The following is a 10,306-nucleotide window of genomic DNA, read 5'->3' as shown; positions in this document are numbered from 1 at the left end:
AGGAAAGCATCTTTCACTGCACCTTTGACTACGAATTTTGGTTTTGTCCATCAGACTCTTTATATGTGAATTATCATCCTTCTCTATAGAGAAAAGGATCATCTGTGAGCAAGTAAACACAATTCTTCCTTTGATACTGCAGATGATATTTTCTGTAGCTTAATGGTGCTCCTTTGTTTGCTACCAGGGGTTCCTTTAATGAGGGAAATTATGCCACCTATTTAACTAGCTGTCATTTTGACTAAGATATTTATGCCCTTCAAATATGGAGCTTTCGATTTTATGCATTGGAACTCTGCTCATAAAAAATGCAATCCAAAACACTAGCAGCTTTAATAGTAAGAATTAGAGCCTCTTTGTCTCCAGGGGGAAGTCCACTCAGAACACCATCCACATTCATGTGTTCCAGATATGGGAGGAATTAGGGAACTTGGATTTTGAACTATTTCCATGTAGTCACCTTGAATGAATGTGAACTTGTCCATAACAATCTTCTACCTAGTCACATCTTGGGCAAAAAAGCACACTCCCACAAAATTCTCCTCCAGGTCCCTGCTTGAGCAAGCATTAACGAGTAAAACTACTAGACCTTTTTCCTCCTTTGAGCCATGTCTTTTCAGCTCAATTTGAACATTTTTCTTTTCAACTCCTTTCAAAGCCAAATGTATCATCATTCTCAGCTGAGGTTTCCTCGACAATATTGATTAGAAGCTCCCCCAAGACCTCTTCCACTGACAACCCTGTAATTTCAAAAACTTTTCTATTCCATTCATTTACTACTCCATAAGCATCGACTTCCAAGATTGGATTCGTTGTTGTTTCAATCATTCTCACCATCTCATTTGTCACTGCATTCAATTCATCCATTTCCTGAAGTTTCAAATCAGTGAGTTGCCTATTTATCAAGCTATTTCTACTACTGTCATTAGTTTCTTTGCAGGAACCTCATAGTATTAATTGCAATGAATGGATGGCATCCATCTCAACATCCTCCCAAGGAAAACTCCTTATTTTTACCATTGCAAGGAATGCATCAAATGAATATCATGGATGAATTTTCTTACCATTTTCTCTGTTCTGCAGGTCATGTTTGGCACCTCCCCATTTGATTTCTTTTGCAGTATGGGATCTGAACCAAAAAAAAAGTCTTTTGAATTAATTCTCACCATGGAAATTCCACAAACTACATTCCCTAATGATCCCGCTCCAGGATAGCCTGCATAAACACGACTATCTGTGCTCAAACTTATGGAATCCATGTGATGCTCAAAAAACCATGCAACAATATCTTGGATCTAAGCCTTAGTAGGAGTTACCCCCAGAAGCTAAAAGTTTTCTTCATAGTAAAGGGCATCACCATCACATCTGACAAGATCCATGATGTTGGGCTTTCGAGTGACAATGCCCAAGGGTGTATCTCGAAGAAGCATTTCTTAGAGCAATGCTTGAGTGTGCAGAATTTGCTTTTCTCTCATCTGAGTAGCCAATTCAACTTCCTTGTTTAGCTGAATTCCAAAAACATGCATTAAGAACTCACAGGCATACCTCAAAGGAAATGGAACATAGCGTGGACTAGTGTGATGACAAACCACCAGTCCCCAAAGCCTTCTTCCTTTTTGTTGCATCTGCCCCTCGCTACCTCAGTCCAATTCCTTCTCATTGATTACTACCTCCATTACTAGAGATGCTATAGAACCCATGTTGGCCATGTATTGAGCATGGCAACCATGAGGTGCTATCAATGTAGATCCACAGAAACTTAGGTCTCTAGGCAATCTCTTGTCCTGAATCACTGTTACAGGTTGTGCATAGCAATCACAAATCATTCTTACTCTATTCCTCATAAATAAAAATCTTGAAACTTGAAGGACATTAGTTATGGGGTAGTGAAGACCCAAATAAGGTTCTAAATCATATCTCCTAATCTTGAATATCACCTCACCATGATCATCATCATGAAATGTATAATTCATAACATGGTCATAGCCTATAAGGTCACACACCTCTTGTACAATCATGTCACACAATAGCCCAATATTTCCACTAGGGATTGATTTGCAACTGTGATATTGCCTTTCACAACAAGCTTATAGGATTGTAATGCTCTCATATCAGAGGTGGAAACATCCAAAGTCCCAATAGACTCAAAATATATCACCAATGCCACGTCAATTATATGGAGTATAGCATAGAAGGGTTTACCAGAACTCTTGGAATGGACCAAAACAAGATTCAAAAGACTGATTTCTTCAAACTTGGCAACCTTCTGCATTGCCATGGTGCTCGAAGGAGTGAAAATTTTCCTTGCATCACTACCAATATAAACAATTTGCTAGTCCTCCACGATGGGAACTGCATGAGTTGACACTTGAAACACATATGGGGTATTTTCACTGTAAGCAATCACTTCAAAAGTATTCTCATTCACTGCAACCATGCACCCAAATGGCTAAAGCAACTTTCTCCTTTGTATTGCTACATATATGCACTAACTACAACTGATGGAAAAATCTCTAAATCCTTTTTATCTATTTTGGAGTCACAAATCTTAACACCTTAAATTTTAGGCCATTCATCCCAACTTTAAGAAATTGAAGAACTTGTCTCAATCCCTCATCTCCCACATCTGCATCATCATTTTTCTTTGTGTCAGTATCTGATTCTTCAGTAGCTTTAAGTGATACTGAAAAGGAAGCATCAGTAGATTTTCCATTCTGCTACAAGTAGACCACATACTCCCTCTATTTCTGATTTTTGTTAAGAAAATTTCAAACATAGGAATGCATGGAGCTCCTACAGCCTTAAACACCAACAAAATTTTCCCATATAAATATTTTTTAACACAACATTATATGTGATAACATGACCAGATGCGTGAGAGAGAAGGCGCCAAGGGTTGCCTCAGTTCGAGACTTGCAGAGTAAGAAAGCATGGCTTTGGGTTCAAAATGCTGGCCTTCTTCGCCGCATATACCCTTCAACGCGGGATGAACACGAACACAAGGAATGTGGAGCCCCTCCTGGAGAATAAATCTCAAATCTGACGGGCATGCTAAGCCGAAAGTGGCATCCACCCTTGATCCTTACAAATGTACCCTTCCTTCTCCTTCTTCCCCGTGGAAAAACCTTTCAAATGGAGGGAAATAAACCATTTTAATATTTGAAAGAAATAAATCCATGAAACCTTAATGAAAATTGAATGAAATGAAATTTTGATATTTGGACAAACCTTTCAAATGGAGGGAAATAAACCATTTTAATATTTGAAAGAAACAAATCCCTAGTCACTTATTATCTAGTTGTATATTTTATCCCTGGACTAAATTAGTCGTTTAAGTTAGTCATCTTTAGTTTGGTCACTTAAAATTTCTCAAATTTAGTAGTAATTTACTTGAAATAATTGCAGTGACTAACTTTTTTAGTCACCTAATCATTAATTTCATCATTTTGTACTAGTGCAATAACACATAGAATGATGTATTTGTGACTTTGGTGAAACAAGTCTATAGCTCTGTGAAGAGTCACGTGCAATGAATGAAAGGTTCTAACACAACAAAGGGAAAGTGAGTGAGCTCCTTAGAATCTTGTAATAGTATGCAAATTTAAAGGAACACACGAACATAAAATGAATCATAAGTTAACTTGCAAAATAGTTCATAAGATAACCATGATTAAAATATAAAACAACACACATTCAATAAGATTCATACTAATGCAAATGGAATAGTTCATAAGCGTTAGTGTAAATGAAATAACATTTATTGCAAACATAACAAGAGTAATCATACTATATTCACAACATATGAATGAAAATGTGCCAACTCTGAGATTTTATTAAAGAAAAAGTCCCAAACATACATATACAATTGGAAAACCACTAGTCCCAATAGAAAGATACTCCCTCTATGCTAAGGAGAAGCCAAGTATTTCAACAAAACTCCCAAGCTTCTTATCCTAAGCCAAAAGCCCCTTACATGAGTTGTGAAGGTATAATGATAACAAATGAGGTGATTGGTCATCTCCCCTTTGTGACTCTTGGACTTCCCTCGTGAATCTTTGACTTCTTTCAACCATGACCATTGGACTTCATTACAAAATGAATTTTCACATTCCACAATTGAAACTTTGAATTTCACTTAAAATTAATTACAAAAGAATATTACATTATTTCTCATACCCATATAAGACAAAATTAGGTAGAGTCAACTAGAGAGCCTAATAAGACAAAACCAAGTCAAGCTTGAGTTTGGGGAGACTCCAACTCAACCACTTCAACTTGTAGTTTCTCAGTCACATAGTGGTACCAAGATTTTTATAGTGTGATGAATTTCCCAAATTGTGTAGTGGGACTGGGTTGGAAGTGTACTCTAGCCTCCATTTCATTTGGGTACACTGCCTTGGAGCCAGTTTGAGTTTCCTTCTTCAGCAAGAGCAACATTGTATTAATCTGGACAGGGTCACCAATGTACTTATGAATATTATGATTGTTTACCTCTATATATTCCTTGGTAGTGATCTTCTTGAGCTGGTCAAAGTATTCTTCAACCTCCTTCTTGAATTTATTCCTGCCTTTGGCTTCTGTGAGTGAACCAAATGAAGGGATCTTGTGTGACTTCACCATGAAATCCACACAATTATACAACCGTGAGTATGAGACCTGAATTTTGGGGATGAATGAGTTGAGTTGTTTGTTACTTTGGATACACATATGAACTCCTGCTTTCTCCAACTCAGTGTGTTTCCTTGTCTTCTTCACCAACTTGGGAGGTGTGCCTTTGTACTACATTTCCCACTCATGCACAATAGTGATGGTTGTATCAATAAACTTGAGAGCTTTAGAATTATATTTTCACTTATGTTGCATGCCATGCAAGAAGACCACTTCTTTGAGCATGGTGACAAGCTCATCATAGAGGCTTCTCATGGTCTCTCCCAATGCAGATACTTCACCAAGTATGGTTTCCTTAAGTTCTTCTATATACACCTGTGAGGGAGCTAATTTCTGGACCTCTGCTTGGACTTGTTCCACTTGTTTCCTTGTAGCTTGTAAGTTATTCTCCATCTTTCTATTCTTGGCCATGAGATACTCCATGTTTGACTTGATAGCACCTGTGAATGCTATATTGGTTGCAACAATGTCTTCTGTATTCCTCTTAGCATCCATCACAATCACCCTTTCTCTAATGAACGCAAGAGATGTAAGATCATCCAGAAAGTGTTTATTTCTCACTTGTACAATCTTCTTCTAAAGATCATCATAAGATAGATTGTACTTATCCATGACCAGACCATCATCAAGAGGAGAAATGTCCTCTTCTTTGCTCAGAGCTTGCTCTGCTGTCAGAGGAGGAGGAGATTGAGTGGTGATCTACTGCATGCTCGAAATGAGATCAACATCTTGGTTTTTCTGCTCCAGTTCCACCTCCATATCTTGAATTACTATTAGGTCATCAACTTCTTGATAAATTCCCTTATCCTACAATTTCTTGTTGTCTTCTTCCTATAGTTGACTTTTTTCTTCTTCGTTAGCTTGCTTCAGTGATTCTTCTTCTTCTTCTTCTTTTGTCCACCTTTATTCTTCTTCTTGCCTTTTTCTTTCTTCTCATTCCTTATGTTCTCAGTCTTCCTTCTGCTTCAATTTTTCCTCTTGCTTCCTCTATTTTCTCTTTCTTTCTGCTACTATGGATGCTTTTAGGATGATTGGGTCTGATTTCGATTTGTAGCTTTGTTCTTCCAATAGACTCTACACAACCTTCCTCTTTCCCTTTTCATGCACTAGGTTGTGCCTCATTGATGGTTCTGCTTCTAGAGTTGCTTCCGGTTGAGGAGTAACCTGTGACGTACCTTCAAATCTAACTGGTTGGCAGGACTTAGATGCATTGTAACAATTCCTTATCCTTTCCTCATTGGGCCTAAGAAAAGTCTCGCTCAACCAACTAAAATGTATCTTTGCACAATGTTCTTTACAAAAATTCTTGGGATCATACATATTGTAGCCAAATCAACCGAATGCAAATTTCTCTATCTCTTAACCTTTGGTATCAACTACCTTTAAATTATTGATATCATGCATCCAATTTTCAAAGGAAGAGTGGGCCAAGGTGATTTCTTCTTCCTCTGCAACACTCATGATAACCATGTGGAAAGATGATGAGCAACTTTGATGCAGGAGCATATGACTCTTGAACTTGGAAAAAAACAAATGAAATGTGGAAGGAATTAGATTCCTTGTTTTATTAATAAATTAGTTGTGTTTTAGCTCAAAAAGTTTGGATAGGAATTATTTTAGAAAAAAATTAGAAATCTTATCCATTTTTGTGGATATAAATGGAAGTAGTTTTTTTATTAATTTTACTAAATTAAACTAGATTTATAGGAGGAAAAATTTGAAGAAAGCTAAAACTTTGTGGAAAAAAAACAGGGAGCTTGGATTCCTTTTTGGAAAATTCCAACTCATCCAAATTTTAGTAATGATAGAAGAGGAATTAGATATATGATTATTTATGAATGCATGTACTCAGTTTTTTGGAATTCATAAGAAAATAAAAATATATGTTAGAAATTTGTTGGAGATTTTGTGAATGGGAAATGTAATTTGAAAGTGTAATTGAATTAATGTTGTTTGCAAACTCAAGCCATTAATCATATTGTAGGTTAGGTGGGATATGGCATCAATTTTGGTATTAGAGCTACGACACATAGAAAAAAAGTACAAAATGGAATTCCATGTCGATGGGGAAGATGATGTCAAAGGGGAAGACCAATAGTTGATGTTGGAGATAGGGAGGAATGGGAGGTGTCCAAGAAAGGCTAGAAGCATTAGAGATGAACATACAAATAGATCCAGAGACTGAAGACATCAACAAATCCGAGGAAGAGTCTCCAACAGAAGATGAAGAACATGCCAGAGAGATTGAATAAATTAAATTGATGAGGTTAATCATTGGGGCTATTTCGAGGCCTAAAATGGATATACCTACATACAATGGTAGCTTGGAATTAGAAGAATTAATAGATTGGATTAATACTTTAGATAAGCATTTTGAGTATGAGTAGGTAGTTGAAAACAAACAGGTTAAGTTTGTTGTTACTAGATTGAAAGGACATGCATCTCTTTGGTGGGATGGAGTCCAAGAATAAAGGAGAAGAAACAACAAAGCCAAGATCAAAATCTGGAGAAAAATAGTGATCAAGTTGAAAGGTAATTTTTTCCCAAAGATTACTAGTTGCTTTATTCAGGAAAATTCAAAATTTGAAACAAAGGTCATTGACTGTTAAAGAATATAATGAAGAAACACCTGAAAAGGTTTCCAGATATATCAATGGGTTGTAGTTCAAGATTAAAGATAAGTTTAGCCTATTTTCACCCAAAACTGTAGAAGATGCTTACCAATTCCCCTTGAAAGCAAAGGAAAAATCAGCTAGAATGAAAAGCCAAAGGAATAGAGGGAGGAGTCTTGTAAGGGGAAGAGGACAAACCAGATACCAGGAGAAAACTCAACCTCCAAAGGAAGGTGAAGGCAGTTCAAGTAGTCAACCATCAACAGAAGGTGAATCAAGAGGAAGAAGTAATTTCTCAAGAGGACATGGTTGAGGAAGAGGCTACCAAGTTCAATGTAACAAATGTGGGAAATTGGGACATATGTCATGGGATTGCCCGTAAAATAATCCTACAATCCAAAGAGGAGAAAATATAACAGAAGCACAAGAAGAAAATGTAGCTGCAGTTATCCATGAAGAAACACCAAAAGTAGGAGAATCGTTATTAATGAAGAGAATCTTGATTAAGTCTAAAAAATAAGTTAAGGAACTAGCACAAAGAAAAAGTTTATTTAGAACCACATGTAAATTAGGAGGTAAATATTTCAAAGTGGTTATTTACATTGGTAGCACAGATAACTTGGTATCCACATAATTGGTAGATAAGTTGGGGGTGCAGATAATAGCACATACCACACCTTACAAGCTATCTTGTCTGCAAAAATGCCATCAAATATTGGTGAATGAATAGTGTAAATTGAAGTTCCAGATTGGTAATTACAAGGATGAGGTATTATGTGATATAATTCCAATGGATGTGTGTCATGTGTTGTTGGGAATTCCATGATAGTATGACAGGAAAACCATTCATTATGGTAGGCGGAACAACTACACTCTTGAGAAAAATGGCCAAAAACATATGTTATTCCCTTTGGAGGATAAAGAAACAAAAGAGGAAGTTGGTCCTAGTGTGATACTTATGGACAGGGAGGAACTGCTGCAAGAGTTCAAAAAGAAAGAAGAAATTATTTTTTCTTTGATTGGTAAACCCAAGGTAATTCTTACTAGCACAAGTTTAAATGATTTTCTTGAAGAAGTCAAGGTTATGTTGGATGAGTTTGTCGATATAATTGTTAATGAGTTGCCAACTAAGTTGCCTCCTTTTCAAAGCATTAGTCATCATATATATTTAATTTCAGGGGAAAGTCTTCTGAATAAAGAAGCATGCCACATGACTCCAAAAGAAAATGAAGAGATAAAGAAACAGGTGCAGGAGTTGTTGGACAAAGGAGTAATAAAGGAGAGCTTAAGTCCATGTGGTGTTCCCATCGTGCTTAGCCCAATGAAATATGGTGGATGTAGAATGTGTATTGATTAAAGGGTCATCAATAAAATTAGAATCAGGTATATATTTCCACTTCCCCACATTGAAGATCTGATTGATTGTTTGTGGTGCTAAGTATTTTCTAAAATTGATCTGAAGAGTGGCTATCACCATATTAGAATTAGAGAGGATGATGAATGGAAAACAATTTTTAAACTAAACAATGGTTTGTATGAGTGGTTGGTGATTCCTTTTGGCCTTACTAATGCACCTATAGCACATTTATGAGATTAATAAATGAATTCTAGAAGAATTTATAGGTAAATTTGTTATTGTTTATCTGGATGACATTTTAGTGTATATCCAAACAAAAGAAGAGAATCTCAAGCATCTAAAATTAGTTTTGAGCACCTTGTATCAAGAGAAGTTGTTGATAAATTTAATTAATGTAGCTTCATGAAGAACGAGTTTGTATACCTAAGATTTGTGATTTCAAAAGAAGGATTGAATATGGATCTAGATAAAGTGAATGCAATCATTAACTGGCCTATTCCAAGGAATGTGTTTGAGGTGAGAGCTTTCATGATCTTGCAATTTTCTACTAAAAGTTTATACATAATTAAAATGGTTTGTGTGCACCCATTTTTGACATAGTCAAGGAGAATAAGAATCCATTGAAATGGACTATAATAGCTGATAGAAATTTTAAAGTACTAAAGCAAAGGATAATTGAAAAACATGTACTAGTCTTACCATATTTTAACAAATGTTTCCAAACTGAGGTAGATGCAAGTGGAGCTGCTATTGGAGTTGTCCTAATCCAAGAAGGAAGGGAGATTGTGTATTTTAGTGAAGAATTAAATGAAGCAAGGGAGAAGTATTCCTCTTATGATAAAGAGTTTCATGCTATAGTTCAAGCTTTAAAAAAATGGAGGCATTATCTTACGCCCAAAGAGTTTGTTCTTTATAATTATAACAACTCTCTACAATTTATCAACATTCAAGCCAAATTTCACATTTGTCATCAAAAATACAAGTGGTAAATCAAATAATGTTTTTGATGCATTAAGTATAATAAATTTGATTTTGCATGAGTTTCAAATCAATGCTTGATTTGATGAAATGGAGATGTATATAGAAGATGTTGATTTTAAAGACGCATATGTTTCTTGTAAAAATACAATTAGTGGTGATAGAACTCCATGATTGAGCTTTATATTGCAGGAAGGATTGTTATTAAATATAGTAGATTGTGCATACCCAAATTTTCTATGAGATAAAATCTTATCAGGGGAAAGCATAACGGAGGATTATCAAGACATTTTGGGAAAGATAAAACTTTTCCTCAATTGAATGCTTTTCATTTTTGGCCAGACATGCAAGCTGATCTCAAAATGTAGGATCTTCTAGCATGTGAAGGGAAGAAGTCAAAATATAGTTCTATATCATCCATTACCAATTCCTACTAGGCCATGCGATTCAGTGAGCAAGGAATTTATATTAGGATTGCCAAGGACTCAAAGAGGTAATGACTCTATCTATGTTGTAGTTGATAGATTCTCTAAAATGGCACATTTTATACCTTGTAGCAAAACTAGTGATGCCACCAATGTTTCCAATTTTTTCTTTAAAGAGGTGGTAAGGTTGCATGGATTTCCTAGAAGCATTGTATCTAATAGAGACACAAGGTTTGTTGGTCATTTTTAGAGAACATTATGGAAGA

At 35.8% G+C, this 10,306-nt stretch overlaps 1 pseudogene; it reads right to left on the bottom strand.

The window, feature by feature from the left end:
* Positions 1–332: 332 nt before the first annotated feature.
* Positions 333–5,163, bottom strand: LOC149144821 (phytochrome pseudogene; annotated as a pseudogene).
* Between the last annotated feature and the right edge of the window lie 5,143 nt (positions 5,164–10,306).

This window comes from Pinus tabuliformis, chromosome X (assembly GCF_031772625.1).
Source record: "Pinus tabuliformis cultivar Carrire ecotype Pingquan chromosome X, CPIR1, whole genome shotgun sequence".
NCBI lineage: Eukaryota > Viridiplantae > Streptophyta > Pinopsida > Pinales > Pinaceae > Pinus > Pinus tabuliformis.
This window is presented reverse-complemented; position numbering and strand designations above follow the sequence as displayed.